Here is a 16,300-nt window from a genome sequence, read left to right as displayed (position 1 = left end):
ATTTTGGGCAGGGGCGAGCACTGGTTTTAAGTCATGGATACACAAAGCACAGAAATGACTATTATTATTTTTGCCATTATTGCTGTTATTTTTACTGCTCATCGACTAATGGAACACTTGGCAGAGCAAAAGATAACTAAATGAAGGCATTATATTCCCAGTTTTTTCAAGTTAATAGTGGTATAGTAATACTTAAAAATCTTTTAAGAATATGCTCCCATCACTTAAAATTGGTTTCCAGGAGGTCCTCTAACAAAAAAGTCAAGATAAAAGTTAAATAGTGAAAAGATAAAATAGAAAATGCTAAAACCTAATTCGCATTATCTGATTACCAGAAGCTGAAAACAAATTAACAAAAAACATTAGGAATACACAGCTATTAAAATCTCATCGATGTTGTCCTTAAAAGTTTAAGAGCGTAAATCTGAAAATATTGAGAATCGGCCGACAGAAGCAAAATGATGAATTTTTTTCTTATTTGGCCATAAGAGCCCATTTGGAGAACTTTTTTTGGAAAAGACATCAAAAAGGGTCGATTTTCTTTTCCCTTCTTAAAATTTGCAAAACTTCGAAATTCAGCCACAGGGCATTCAGCGGTAGCCATGAGGCTTGAAATTTGACACTTGCTTAACATGCTGATATGGACGTACCAAATGTTGTCTTAACATGTCCTTTACAAAGTTTGTGGGGCATCTCTTAAAATTTACTCAGGACTAAATTTTGTTTTAAAATGTTTCTTTTTACAAAATAGTTAACCTTCAGGAGTTGAACCATTGACGGACCTAAAGTGATAGCTTACATACCTTCATTAATTAATTTCATTTGACCAAGTCTTGGCCTGTAAATCCATTTGTGAACCTCCTGGGGGGCAGAGATGCACTGTTGGCTCGAGAGACCACTTACCTTGTATCCTGTATACATATATATATTATGCAAAAGAATAAGTAGTCTTTGTATTCTAGTCTTTTGGAGAAGCAAAGTCTTCACAAAACTCTGACCATTATTTGAAAAGTTGAGAATAGAATAGTGAAGGAACTTAGAGGTCATTAACACCGTAATTACAGTTAAACAGGAAAGACCTCCAAACTTTGTGAAAAGGTGAGAGAGAGATACCATTTCCAAGAATCTTCTGTAACATTATAATCATATCCTTTGTAGCCAGGCTAAGCACAAAGCTTTAATCATGCAATCTAGGTTAATCATTTATGAAGCACCTTTAGTGTAATCGTTAATTGACGAAAGATGAGTTGCCTTACCTGTTCCATTTTACAGAAATTTGTAAACTAGTCAAAATAACTCTTAAACAAATTCATCTGCAACGGGGATGAGAGAGCATATGTAAATGAATTTCGGTATAACTAGAGATTTGATGACAGTCACCTTGCTGTAAAGTGATACGTCTCTACAGGAGCACAGGTTCAGGAATTTTTTTAATCTTGTCCAAATTCTCAATGAAGTTTTTCCCTTGAAGAAGAACTTGATTGTATGAATAGTATGCACCTTAAGCCTTGATAGGTTCGTGAGACCATTTAATACCGAAGGGTTTAGAGTTGTTATTTCTACAAGATCCGATCCGCATACTTTCTGTTTTACTGCAGTTAATTGCTAAACCTGAAACCAGTTTGAAAGTATTGAACATGTCGAAAAAAGCTCAGGCTGAGCTTAGGTCAGCAAGGGTTGCTGTTGTATCGTCTGCACACAGGAGCAGTTTGGATTCTCTTCCATCAATAGAGATGCCTCTAATACTCGTATTCTGCCGCACATTATTGCCATAACTTCCACTGCTAGTACAAAGAGATAGGGAGATAATGGGTCCCCTTACTTGACCCCACATTCCAAGGAAAAAAATTCCAACGCAAAACCATTATTTATAACGGAACTTTGAATATTCTTATAGCAAATTTTTACTCAGCCGATAAACTCTGGGCCAAAATTTAAAACTCTTAGGCAGGAGAAGAGAAAGTTCCATTCCAGGCTATGAAAGGCCTTGTGCAAGTCAATGAAGAATCAGTAGCCCAGAAATGATTTTTTAAAGTGTAAAATCCATTAGATCAAAAACAGATCTTACTGTCTCGTCAATGTAGCAATCATTGACAAACCCAGTTTGATTGTGATGAACAATAGTGGGTAAAACATTCTTAATTTTAGTGACGATAACTTGAGACATTTTAATATCTACATTTAACAATTAAATTGGCCACCAATTTCTAGAAAGAGACAATCTGCCTTTTTTCAATAAGAGTTACTGCTTCTGAGAACCCACTGACTCACCTTTTTGGAAACATTCATTAATACAGTTAATGCAAGATTCTTCAATCATGAGCCGACACCTTTTGTAAAATTCAATCGAAATTCCATCCCTCCCTGGGGTTTATTATTCTCAAATAAATCAAGGACACTTTTACACTCCTCCCAATGGATCTAACCTTCGCACAAATCTTTTTGTTCATCTGTGAATTAAGACACTAATACACATCTTAGCCTGACACAAAATTGACTAATAAAAACGATTTCCTGTTACTTACCGCGTATCTGAGAGGGATAGGCACACTCTCCTCACGAAATAACAGCATGTGTGATGTTGTGCTCCCAATTATGGCAGTGACAAAAATACAGAGTTGCATTTACCTCAGTTGAATATGATGGGCCTATAAAGTAATAAATTGCAAGCAGGCGCTGATTTTTCGACCTTCTAATGTAGAACATGCTTATGTAAAACTGGGAAGGGTATCCTAACCTAAAATATTTCTGACCAAACTTTTAATTGGACTTTGCGGGACCTATTAATCCGATTTGTTTGTAAGTACACTGCATATTGATAAAAGTATGAAAGAATATACCGCCAAAATGTTTACTTTTGAAATAATCTTTCGCACTTTTGTTGAACAACCCACTCTGTGAAGATACCTACATGTGTCCTTCTGTTCACCTTTTTCCCCTCATCCCCAACACAATGTTGATGTTGATCCAGCTAAAGTAGATTCACTATTCTAGCATTGCTTTGGGGAGAAAAAGGCTCCAAAAATTCAATAATGACTTCTCACTTCAAAGTAATGTGTCACCATTTAGCATTTTCTCAAGTGTCCCAAAAACTGATGAACAGGATTGTAGGATTCAGCAGTTTTTTTCTAATGCTTTTACTAACTTATAAACATCACTTACAATGCATGAAAAAACCTACTTACAATACTTCGCATTGCGTTACTTCCTTCCTTACTTAGAACACGCAATAATTACTTATTATGGCATAACTTACTTACACATTAAGTTACTTTGGGGTTTACAATACACTGTAATTACTTACTTAAAGAAAAAAAAACTCGCAGCAGATTTCTAAGAGACACGCCTTAACTGGTGAGAAAGAATTTCCGCTTCTGTTGAAGTTTTCTTTTACCATTCAACATGGCAGCAATATATTTCTTGATCTCAATTCTATCCTGCACTAATGAGATGAAGTCGATGAAAAAGAACATACTGTAGACTTATTTAACATTATCAGGTGGTTGAGGGTCAAACGGAGCAAACATGGACAAGTAATTCCAAACAATACATGTACCTCTGGGTAGGAGAGAAGTAAAGTCACATTACTTACGGTAGAATACCAAATTTGGAACTTATCCCTAAAAGAGGACGTTTGCAGGCAGCTGATAAGCAGTGGAAGTGTAAGAAGGCAAAAGATTGATTACTGCTATTTTATTCGTGAAAATAGATCAACACGATGGATTCCGCCTGCTATGGTGGTCCAGATGAGAAAATTCCGCCTGCTCATCCAATTAGATTGTAGGTTTTGTGAAATTCCGCCTGCTCACAAGCTGAGAAAAAGATAAAACAAAATACTACTTAAAGACATTCGCGCAAAAATTTTTCAACATTGATTTTTTTCCGAGACTTTTACCACTGTAAGATGATGAGTTACTTATGTCAGAAATGTAAAAAAAATGAGGGGTCACCGACTTCGTTTTGGAGAGAACATGCCTGGAAGAACACCCTAAATCTAAAACATCTGAAAAAATTGGGCTTTGTTCGCGAATAAGGCCACATTGTCTGTAAGCCCAAAAATATTGCAATTAGATCTTTGAAGTGAAATGTTCTCAGCCAAGTATTGTTTAAGTGGACCTATTAAGTGAATTTATTCAACTGATGAGGTTCCTTCGGTTAAAGAACAAGTTTGCATTTAGCGACCATAGTTTCACAAACTTTGCAGCCGCAACATGGAAGGATTCGATGTCCTGTGGACAGAAATCTTGATTTTTTTTAACTTCCCACTTTGATTTTTTGCTCATTTTTGGACAACGTGGAGATAATTGTAACTAAAATCTGTTTCTGGAAAGAAAAGTAAGGGTCACCGAATGTCCAAGATCATTAAATCCAGGCAAAGCTTTAGCAATGGCCATCTGCCTATAATTGTTCATTTTATTACTTAGCGCGCTCTCTCATGCATGACACATCCTGTGAATTTGCGTGTGCCGTAAGGATGCACAGAAACAACTAGTGCAAACGTCCTTAAAGAAGTCGAGGTAACGATTTATTAAACATGGTTATTTTGACAAAAATAGCATTCATATTATTAGATAATTAAATTTCTAACATGGTGTTTTCTGAGTAGTTTAGAGGGAAGAGTGTGTACAACAGTGGAATGATCCAGTTATGCATATGATGTTGAGATTGAATCCAATGTTCTTTTAACTGAACATGCACAAGTTAATGACATACATGTGTATGAAGCACTTTTGGCTCTTCTTGTGAGCTAATAAATAGAGCCTATTGGTTATTAACTGTAACAAATTTTGAACTCAAATTACCATGCAGCATACCAGGGAATGCAAAGCTCCTAGCACAATGGTGCAAAGCTATAGAAAGGTTCCCCATCCTAGATTTTTGTGATTGATATAGATGCCATTTGATGAATAATCAATTGTTTGAAAATGTCAAAGTCAAACATTCAGCAGTTCTGAAGCTCTAAGTACAACATCAAATCTTACTCTTATCATATCTTACTCGTTATGTGTATGTCAAAATCAATCTTCATCTGCCTTTCCCCGTCTAATATAACATTAATTCTTTCACAATCACTCTTTTGTAGGATCTTAGCCTTTATTGATATAGCCTGGAAGCCACACATTTGTTGAAATTGAGAAATGTTAAAGGGCAACTTTGAGAAGGAATTCTCATGTTACTAATTAACAACATGTGATGCTATTCAAGATATTGTTCTAACCAGTTGTGTACACCTCCTCAAATGCTCTTCGTCTACCTATGTTTTCTTGAACATTATCAATATTTACTGGCATTCTCTTATCTTGCATTTCTTTGAGGCTTGGTTGCTTTTCCTCTATTACTTCAGCTTTTGTGATCAAAGTTTGCATTTGAAATTCAAAGTGGGAGCTTCAAGTGCTAGAGCTCTCATGTCAATAATTTTGTGGACATTAAGCCACAAATTTGGATGTTCATCAGTTTCCCTGTCAATAAAGATCTTGGGAAAAATCAAAATAGAACTGATTAAGAATATAGTATCAAAGGAATGCTAGTGATAATGAAGTGCAATTTGATGTAATGTATGATGTACTATTGAACACTGTAATGAATACTGACTCAACTCAGATCAATCACTGGATGGTTGGGTATTCAAGGAAGCTAGAAAATAATGTCAATAAATTTGGCTGCTGAGATTGATTACTGTATGACTTGCGTAAACCACTGAGTACTAGTAACACAACATCCTCAAATTGTTCACAAAACCAGTGCTCAGGCGTATCAGTTGGGTCATATATTTACATCGGTAAGTTATTGGACGTTGTAGTGTACAATATCCCCTCGACATTTACAAGTGCTGTATCCTGTTAAGCAACAACTGTGGAATAAGATTTTTAAGAGCCAATTCCTGTAAATACTGAGAGTGAGATGACAGTCATGAAATTTCGGATTTCTTCATGTTTTGCCCAAATAACCTCTATAGCAAGTTGTTTTCAAAAATACCATTCAAAGATTTAAGCGCTTAGTTTTTTCGAAATCGAGGAAAGTTCAAAAATCCGTTCACAAGCTATTTTAGCTGCCTGACGCCACCAAAATGGTTGAAAATTGTGCATTTTCTTTTCACTTGTACGGATCAACACGATATCTATCAATGTACTTTGGTTACCTCACAGGGCATGTCTTGCTGTTTCTATAGCATTAATTTGATTAGCAAAGGCTCCAAGTGTAATAATATTTTAGGCCAATTACAAGTACCTTCATCGAAGCTCGTGAGCGAAAGGGCTAATTTCAATACCATCAAAAGCCCACTGGTACATTGAATTTGAAGTCGAAACTAAAATTTTCTGACAGCCCATACTCTAAATTATGTTGCGTGAAAGTTTCTTCTGCAGCCCGAAAAAACTGCCTTCATCAAGAACAAAAATAGGCGAATGGAAACCTTTTTGTCAATAAGGATACTTGTAATCTGTTTTTTTTCCTTTTAGATTGACCACATGATTGACTTTTGCAAACATTTGCAGTTAAATGAAAATAGACGCTGCTTTTGGTACATTGTAATGTTATGCAAATTTATTTCAATCACCGGCTCGTCCATATCGCCCAAAACGGATTTTCCATCCGCCTACTGTATGTTCCTTTTTGAAGGTTACAACTGTAGCACACATTATTCATTCAATATCGGCACTTTTAATTTTTGTGGAAGACTCATGGCCACAGCCACACTTGACTTCAGGTAAAAGAAAAACATTTTGAAACGTGAAACTTGAGTAAACAATTGATTACAATTGCATCCATTATGTTTGGCGTAAATATTCGAACGCAACCATGTCATGTAAAGAGGTACACTCTACTTTAAAAATAACCGTCTCATCACAGCATTTCTTCAAATCCTGGTCTGAGACCAGGTAATGCCAATAACAAAGCGCGAGCAAGATATGCTAATTCTTCAGAGGTTTTTTCTCTTTATATAATTAACATTGTATTAATGGTACTATGTTGACATCAACTGACTTTCTACAAGAAAAAACAAGTGCCAGAATATACATTAGCTAAGTAAACATTGCTCCAGCAGAAGGTAACACCTGCAGGCATTTCACCTTCATGCATACTTTATTCATTTTCATCACCAAGTGTTTTTTTATGACTCAACATTTTTGCTATTTGCATTTATTGTTACTCATAATTGATTATCACATACTGCATACTACATAGTTAACATTTTCAGGTTGTGAATTTCTCTGCTGTATCGAGTAATGTATTATTCTGGATTAATACCAATCCCATCATTTTTATAGAAATTGCTATAATCAACCAATCAGACGCCTGTACTACCTTCTAAGGGTTGATATTAAATGACAATACAAAACTCTCATATTGGAACCATCTTTATTAAAAAATTGACTTTGATTGCACCAGCCTTGCATGGTAGCCAATTGGCAACATACTGGCAGTATTAGAATAGAACATCAGCAAGAACACTAACAATATATTATCCTGTATCTTAAACTGTCTTGCATCAGCTTTTGAATTACAATTCTTGGTGCTAGCAATCTCCATTCATATTCATTTAAATCAAAGAGAGCTGGTTTTGTGGAAAATTACCATGCAATTAACAATGTTCAGCACATAGAGTTTATACTTCACTTCATGTCTATGGCATGTTTTACAAACCCATTCATTAACATCAACACTTGTTTTAAATTACTCAGGTTACCCTATTAATAACGCGCTGGTTAGCATGTTTACGGTTAGCTATCAATGATGGAAACGGTAGCACAATTTAGTTAAAAAGTCCACAGTCTGCAGTCTGCATTTTACCCTCAGTCAGCATGTTACCTCAGTCTGCAGTCTGCAGTCAACTTTCTGTGTTTTACACCGACGGATTTCACACTGAATTTAAGAATCAGTGCTGTATATTCCTCTGGAAGAGGCAATATTACTTACTTGCTGCAGGACTAGGATTTGACACTAAAACATGTTTCTCTGATGAATTATATGACACAGTAAACATGTTATAATATATTTCACAAAACAATTGCTGTAGAAACTGTCTTTTTGTAAACCTGCTACTTCATTGTTTAATGAATGAAACAGGAAGATTTTTCTTTCTCATTTTTCTATGTTTCAGTGAGTTCAAACGTCTTCTCAGTAACACACTGGATGGTCCTCTATCTCTTACTATCACAAATTAGTAGAATTCTACCAGTATACCAATGCAAATGCTGCAATCTGATTGGCTGAGCTACTCGTATACTATCAGCCACTAGAGTGCAGTGGCTGTCAGTCGTCCAAGAAATGCGACGTTTTTATAATTTTTCTGAAGTTTTGGAAGAAAGCTTAGATGTAAATGGATAATTCAATTTCTGAGAAGACTGAAAGAAGGACATTAACGGCTTCTTGACTATAAAAACTTTAAATTATTGAAAAAACGGCTGTGCGCATGTAAACAACTGCAAATTTGCCAAGGACAATTCAATACGTGCGATTTTGTTAGGGGCACCCAGCAGATCGTTTCGGTAAATTATCTGTTCGGAAGGCTTTTAATCCTCTCTGAATTGTCACCTTGAACTTTCGTGATATGAGAAATTTAATGTCTTGTTTTCGAATTGTAAAAAATGTCGTTTTGGGTATCGAAAAAAGGTCAGCGATCATTTTCGGAAAGGCGATAAGACCTAAGGTTTTTGGGAAATGGACAAAAAAGCCCTAATAAATTCAAGAATACTCAAGTTCCCCTAGAATAACCAAACAGATAAATTTTTTTTAGCGCAACCTAAAATTAACCTACAGAGCTTTAAAATTACTCCACATAGCCTAAAACAGCTTTTAAAAGCATTCGAGAAAAAACAGTCGTTGGTTGCCCCTGTTTTGTTAAAGCTTAAAGTTCAACAATGCATTGAAAAATAATTGAAAACCGTTATTTGCATTAATTTCAGTTAGAATTCTACTAAAACAATTAGATTATTCGTTCTCGATTTCTATGAGGCGATAGTTGATTCGGCCTTCGGCCTCATCCACTATCACCTCATAGAAATCTCGAGCTCATAATCTGATTGTTAATAAGAGCTATATATAGCAAAGATATCAGTGACGTCACCTATCGTTATTAATATGCCAGTCAGAGAACTATTGGTTGGCAAAACAAAGAATTCTTTTGTTTAATGTTTTGAACATTTAAATAACAAAAACAATGTTTTTAAACAAATATCTTCCCTATATTATTGTCACATTCCACAATAAACAACAGACACAGCTTTTCCAAGCTTGTGTCAGTGTCCAGTAGGCTACTTTTGCTTTTCATGTACAGCTTCATAACAACCATGGATGTTGTACAATTGTACAACTACCAGAGATCTATCTAGTCACCTGAAGGGATTTTTGTTTTCCAAAGGAAATACTTTTGTGTCTCTAAGGACACATATTTTTGTTCTCCGAAGGGAATTCACATTTCCCAAAGGCGAGATTTTTTCTGGTTTGCGTCTCGCAGGACGATATTTTGATCTACGAAGGGAATTAATAGTTTCCCCAGGGAAAATTTCATAACCCCAAAAGAGGTCTTTACATTGCCAGATCATGTACAATCCTCTACATGGAGCATTTCGCAAATGCTAAGCTGGACAAATCAATCTCGAAGCAATCGGCTATCATGGCTGTCTTGCGTATCAGCGATTCCAGGAATGTTTTCCTGAAGAAAATTCTTTCTGCGCCTTCGGAAGCCTAAAATCATTTTATGAAGAAACACTGTGCACATTGCTTGAATGCTGTGTCTGATTACTGGTCCACAATAAGATATTCACATAAGTACAGAGTACTCCTACCTGATAACTCGAGCTCCCAACCATGCGTGAGTAGTTGATAAAAACTCGATCATTGGAGAGAGCAGGATTTAGCTTCACTGGTCTTTCGGTATTGTGTAAGTCCAAAATGAGACCAGCGGACGTTCGATTATAGCGTTCGTATAAAAGCGACAGAAAATAGATATTTTACATTCAACTATTTTGTGACCATGAACATTGGACTACATTCCCATTCAATCAGGGGGGACTGCAAGCCCTTCCCATAATGCAGTGCGTCAAAGTTCGAGCAAGTTTTCACAGATATAAACAAAACCTTTTCATAATTCTGGGTCATTCGCAGGTTTTCACCTGGATGGGATGCTAGTCCATAGCAGGGTCACCCCCAACATTAAGTTAGCCTGTACACATTTATACACCTAGGTGGAGAGAGACACTGTGAGAGTAAAGTGCCTTGCCCAAGAACACAACACCATGTCCCCGGCCAGGGCTCGAACCTGTGCAGCTTGTTCTGGAGATGAGCACACTAGGCAAGAGGCCACCGCACCTCCCACTACTGACGATGTGAAGGATAGTAAAAAACATATTTACAATGAAGTCATCCAGTATACCTGGGACAATGCTCTCATGTTATAAATTATTGAATATTTCAATGAAAGTGATCATTGCTGAGCCTTGTGTGTTTTAAATACCAGAGACATGACCCAAATACCTACGTTGGTACATATAACAAAAATAGGTATATTTGTTCAATGTTTCAATGTTGTTTATTGGCCACTCATCTATAACAACAGTGTGATATATAATAAATAGATAGATAGATAGATAGATAAACTTTATTTAAACACGATAATAATTAAAGCTAAAAGCTTGTGGGGTCGTGTATTTAAATTTAACTTTGCTAAAAATTTAAAATTACGATTAAAATGTTTAGATTACAATTCCTAGATTTACAATAAAATTAATTATTTAATTAATTGCTAACTAGAACTATTACTAAGTTAATCTACTATATGATTACAATAAACTAACTAAACTAATTGTATATAAAGTCACTATGTCTGTGGCGGGTTGTCGAAGCCAACAGGGCGTTAAAGTTAAAATCTGAGTGGCAGGAGATCAGTTAAAATCATGAGTAGCAGGAAATCCCAGCAAGCTCATACAAGCTTTTCTAAGGAGATCCCCCTATTATATAACATAACTCAACAATAACAGTTCATAATATATGGTGGCCATATCAATCTGTGTCCACAAAACAGCAATAATAAGATAATGAGTTTAAATTTATCTAATAATCAACATTTTGATTAAGCACGAAAGTTTTCAATTTCTTTCTAAGTATCTGCAAAGACCTTGTATTCTTTAAAACATCTGGCAAGGTATTCCAAATCAGAGGACCTTTATATTTTATAGAGAATCTTCCATAATTTGTTCTTTTGAATTTCATATGAAATTTTCCAGAAGACCTGGTATAATGTTGATGAATAGTATTATTTAGTGAGAAATAGTTTGAAAAAGCACTAGGCAAGCTTGGTGTATGAATACATGAATAAGCCTATTTGATAAGAGTTTAACTCATATATGTTTAACAATTGGAGTGATATGAATAATTGTCTACTTTCTTGCTGGTACGTAGAAAAAGTTATAATTCTTATAATTTTCTTTTGCACTTTGTATAGAGCATCTAATCTAGAAGTTTAAGTACTTGCCGATACAACATTACAATAACTCAAGTATGGGTAAACCATAGCATTATATACAGTTCATAATGTTCTTATAGGTAAATAATGTCTTGCTCTAACCATAATCCTACATAGCTTTGATATCTTAGAAGTTACTTTAATAATATGATGCTTCCAAGACAGATCATCATCAATAATCAACCCTAAGAAATTAGTATTATTAACAGGTTCGATAATTTCATTACCAATTTTAATATTTATATTATGGTTCATCTTTTTGTTCTTTGCTTTGAAAAGCATTGATTATTAATTATAAACAAGACGCATGTCTGCATGAACTTGGGCTTCTTTTTAGAACAACATGACACTTGCATGTCATTACTGCCTCATTCCTTATGAACTAGCAAAGTTGTGACCTGGATGTGCGAGTTGACTCTGTAAAAATTTGGAATGTCATGGGTTTTTTTGTTTTTGTTTTATTTTGTTTTTTCAACCCATTGACGCCTGCATAAAATTGCACGCGGCCCGCCCCTAATTCCCTGGCATTTTTGGAAATATTTCAGAGCAAGCGTAAGCACAAAAATAAACCATATGTGCAGTATTCAAGACGCCGCTTATTTAAAGTTAAATAAATGAAGGGCCAAAATATTAAAAAATATATCAACAAAAAGAACTCAACTTGATGTGTAAAACTGATAAGAAAATAAGAAATTATAAGCTTGTAAGCTCATTTCATTCTTTTACTATAACGGATTGCATTTGAGAAAACACCGAAAAATAAAAGCGAAAAGCACATTTAAAGACCAATCAGATTATTTCTTCCCCGCACAACAAAATAATACAGCGCAGTGAAAGAAAGATGAAAGTTGTAAGTCAACAAGCCAATTATTTTGAGATAAATCGTATGTCAACACAGCCGGCACGATTAATATGTGAGATTATGCTGTTGACGACTGGGTTACAATTTTAGCCGTTTATAAGACAATGTATGAGAATGCTAAGAAAATTGCTCTAAATGATGATACGTGTAGAAAGGGCCACCTGTGATGTCAACTGTGTTAAACTAGTACCCACTTAGTTCTTTTCTCAGAAATTCTGTAGTAGCTGAATAAAACTCCAAAAAATATATTTGAACAAAGCGAATAAAGTAAACAAACAAACTGCGGAGGTCGCTGTAAATTAAATATGCAGAAAAATAATGTTCGCTTTTAAAACCTAAAAGTCCCAAATAAAGGCAGCCAAATGAAAGAAATGCGACAAGAAGTTCAATAACAATACATTTTGATTCATGATGAGGCAAAAAAAACTTGTCAAAATAGCAAAAAAAATGTTCAAAATTTCGCAGACGAGCTCCCCAGCATGACAGCGTGTTCAAATTAATTCCTCACAGTAGTTTATTATGCCGACGACTTTTGCAGGCATTTTATCGGCTGTGGGTTTACCAATCGTTCTAAAAGTGGAATTCAACTTCGAAGTAATACTGTACACTACCATTTTTGTTTTCTAAAGTCCAGGACGCTGTTTTTAAAGGAAAGAAAATTCTTTACCAGAAAGGTTTGAGTATTCTGTACACCTTGATCTTCCATTCTGGGGCGACCTAAACATTTACTTATGTTTTTCCTTTCCATTTTAAGTTCCGAGGTAGTAATTAACTTGCATGCGTGTTAATAAGGACTTGACTGCGATTTGCAACTAAATGAAAAAAAAGAAGCTGGAATTTCGGCTCGGCCGTTTCCTTTGGAAAGCCCAAGTGAAAAGTTTAAAAAAGTTTAAAAAAATGTAAAAGTGCTATTAGAGGAATCTGGAGGAATGGGAGTGGTTAAATCCAAAGACCCTCAGACATGTACAGTGGAAAGGGAATGAATATTTTCTGGAAAGTACAATTTGAATTAGGCACCAGCCTCTGAAACATAGCTATCACAAAATCATTTGCTTTCAGCATTTTCCATTTGATCAAGAGTTATGACTTACAGATACTTGACAAAGAAATTTAAAAGTCCTTAAATGAGGCAGAGGAATATTTTCAGTTGCTTAAGGGAGGAGTACTTGAAACAGCCTGTGGAAAATTCAAGTACTAATGACCTCAATTCAGAAAAAGCAATGTCAGGAGAATTCAATGTCATGATTGTTCAAACACTTGAAACCTGAACGAAAAGGACAATGTAAAAATCTTTCCTTCAACTAATCTTACATAACAAAAATCCACAGCACTCCCAGAAACATAGATATTAACATCCACACAAAATTAATGACTCAGACTACTATAACTTTTCAATTAAACAGACCAAAGGATAACATCAGAGGCTTCAGCCATAAAACTTTTGTTGTCATTATTACAAACATAAAGATCCAACAGTTTAGATGATGGCTGCAACTGACAATCTTTTTTGGCAACAAAGAATCAAACTACCAAGAGGCAACTTCTCCACAGGCCAGCTGCCAATCTTCCAGCCGTGTGATTATGCTATAATTATCGATCTTGAATTATGTATTTGGATGGATGATGCTCCACTAAGTATTGATTATGCACAGTAAAATAATTGTGAAAGACAATAGAGTGTAGTTTGATAATTTATAGGCATAGCGTGTTTGTATAAATTAATTGGTTATAAATAGCATTACATTTGCACAATAACAGCAAATATTATTGTACTACAGAGCCAGCAAGAAATATTTATGGTAAAGAATTTTTTTTTCCCACGAAGTGTACCAGCCTCTTAAAAGAAAACCCACAGACGCACTGGTCGACACTCACGAAAAATATGTTTCTGACATTGTTTCGCATTAAAAATAACGCGGTGGCCTCATGGTTAGTGTGCTCATCTCCGGATCGGGCGGTCTGGGTTCGAGCCCTGGCCGGGGACATTGCGTTGTGTTCTTGGGCAAGACACTTTACTCTCACAGTGCCTCTCTCCACCCAGGTGTATAAATGGGTACCGGCAAACTTGATGCTGGGGGTAACCCTGCGATGGACTAGCATCCCATCCAGGGAGGGTAGAAATACTCCTAGTCGCTTCATGCTTCAGAAACCGGGATAAGCTCCAGCCTGATGGGCCACTTGGCTCGTATGCAGACTTCTTCTTTAATTTTTAAAAATAACTTTAATGAGACTTCAGCTTAATTTAACATAAACGTAAACAAATATGAAATATTAAAAAGATTATAACTTATACCCGCAAGTTAAGCTTAAAGTAAATAGCTTATAAAAGATCACCGATTTGTTTTTACCACTTGGTGATTTCGAATTTTATGAGATGTAGACAAACTGAGAAAGATATTGGCGAACTAAACCAATCCGTTGGCAAATCAACTAAAAGGGACGTTGGTGACTGGAACTTCGCGAAAACATTCCAGCGGAACGAAGGCGAAATGGCACAACTCCACTGCGAGTCAATGAGAAGCTTGCTGTCTCACAACAACAAAGAAAACCTCATCACTATGACGGGTAATGTATTCCTAATCAACTTACAGATTTGGAAAACTAGAAATAGTCGACTCCCCAAGACGGACGTGACAAACAACCGTTGATAGTACAGTTCATTCGCAATGCATTATGGGAATGCCTTCTAGCCCCAACCCCCCCTGTTGTTCGACTTCCAGTTACAGAAGACCAAATAGTTCCAAACAATCTGAAAATTGGACACTCTTCTTACTTACACACATGATAGCAGTGGCTAGTGTTGCTTGGCAACAGTAGCCACAAAAATAGCGAAAGAACTCTGAAGCGAGGCCATCTGTACCTGATGTTTTATTGCCTTCTATCGTCATAAGCGCTCGTTTACATTCATCGACAGACAAAATTCTTTCGCAAGTCTTTGCAGTTTCTTCTGATAATACATATTAAAGAATTTAATAAACTCAGAGCCATTAGGATTCATGTTTTTTGATGTATATGTCTGTTTAAAAAAGTGCTCTTCCTCTTCAAGAATCTCTTTGGGGTCACTTAATTTTGCGTGATCATTGACTTGTAAGGAAGTTATACGTTTTTTCTTTTGGTTTGTTTTTTCTAAATTGTAGAAATACTAGCTGTTTTTCTCGCCATGTTCATACCAGCCTGCTCTGCTACGTATGATCGTGCCACGCATCTTGATGCTTGCTATTTTTGAAAGTTTGGGAATCACTGTACGCTGTCTGGAGCTTGCACTGCTGTTTGATCATCCCTGACAAAAGGGCAGACTCTTCGTCACGCTCGCTTTTTTTTCGAATATTTTATTATAAATGCTCTGATTTCCATTTTAATCATTTCCCACAACAAACCTTTGTTCTCAGTTCCCTGATGCTTTTTGGCAAACTCTTGAATTATGAAATTCAATAATTCTACATCTGTCGTGTCCAACAGCAACGAGTTGTTAAATTTCCTGGAGCCGGGCCTATGAGGGGGTTTGTGTTTGGAGAAAGATATAGAGAGGAAGACTGCAGAGTGGTCAGAATAAATATTTGGGATTATTTTGCTCTCTCAAATTCGATTACTCGGTTTATTTGAAATGAAGAGGTGATCTAGTCTACATTGTATTTTCATTGAGGGGTTCGCCCACGTAGGGCCAACTGAGTCCGGGTTTTTGCAGCACTAGGCATGGAGCAGATTATAAGTTTTAATCAAAGCCTTGAGTTCAATAGTCGATGCTTTTCTGACGTCAACAGGTTTGCCACCGCTTTTGTCTAAGGCGCTGATTACGCAATTAAAATTGCCCCCCGACACAAGATTTTCATTAACAGATATGCTGAGGAGATTGTTTGAAAGCCCCCTTAGGAATACAACCTGTTTGTTTGGATCGTTTGGTGCATGAACATTAACCAGTAAAACTTTTGTGTTATCAATAACAATCTCTGCTAACATATATCTCCCATGATCAT

General features: G+C 35.9%; 1 protein-coding gene across 7 annotated transcripts in view; it reads left to right on the top strand.

The window, feature by feature from the left end:
- LOC110043793 (uncharacterized) overlaps positions 1–16,300 on the top strand; it is a 198,503-nt gene that overhangs the window by 168,779 nt on the left and 13,424 nt on the right. The window lies entirely within an intron of this gene.

Source organism: Orbicella faveolata, unplaced genomic scaffold (genome assembly GCF_042242905.1).
Source record: "Orbicella faveolata isolate gen_17 unplaced genomic scaffold, um_ofav_v1 contig_34, whole genome shotgun sequence".
In the NCBI taxonomy this organism is placed as follows: Eukaryota; Metazoa; Cnidaria; class Anthozoa; order Scleractinia; family Merulinidae; genus Orbicella; species Orbicella faveolata.
This window is presented reverse-complemented; position numbering and strand designations above follow the sequence as displayed.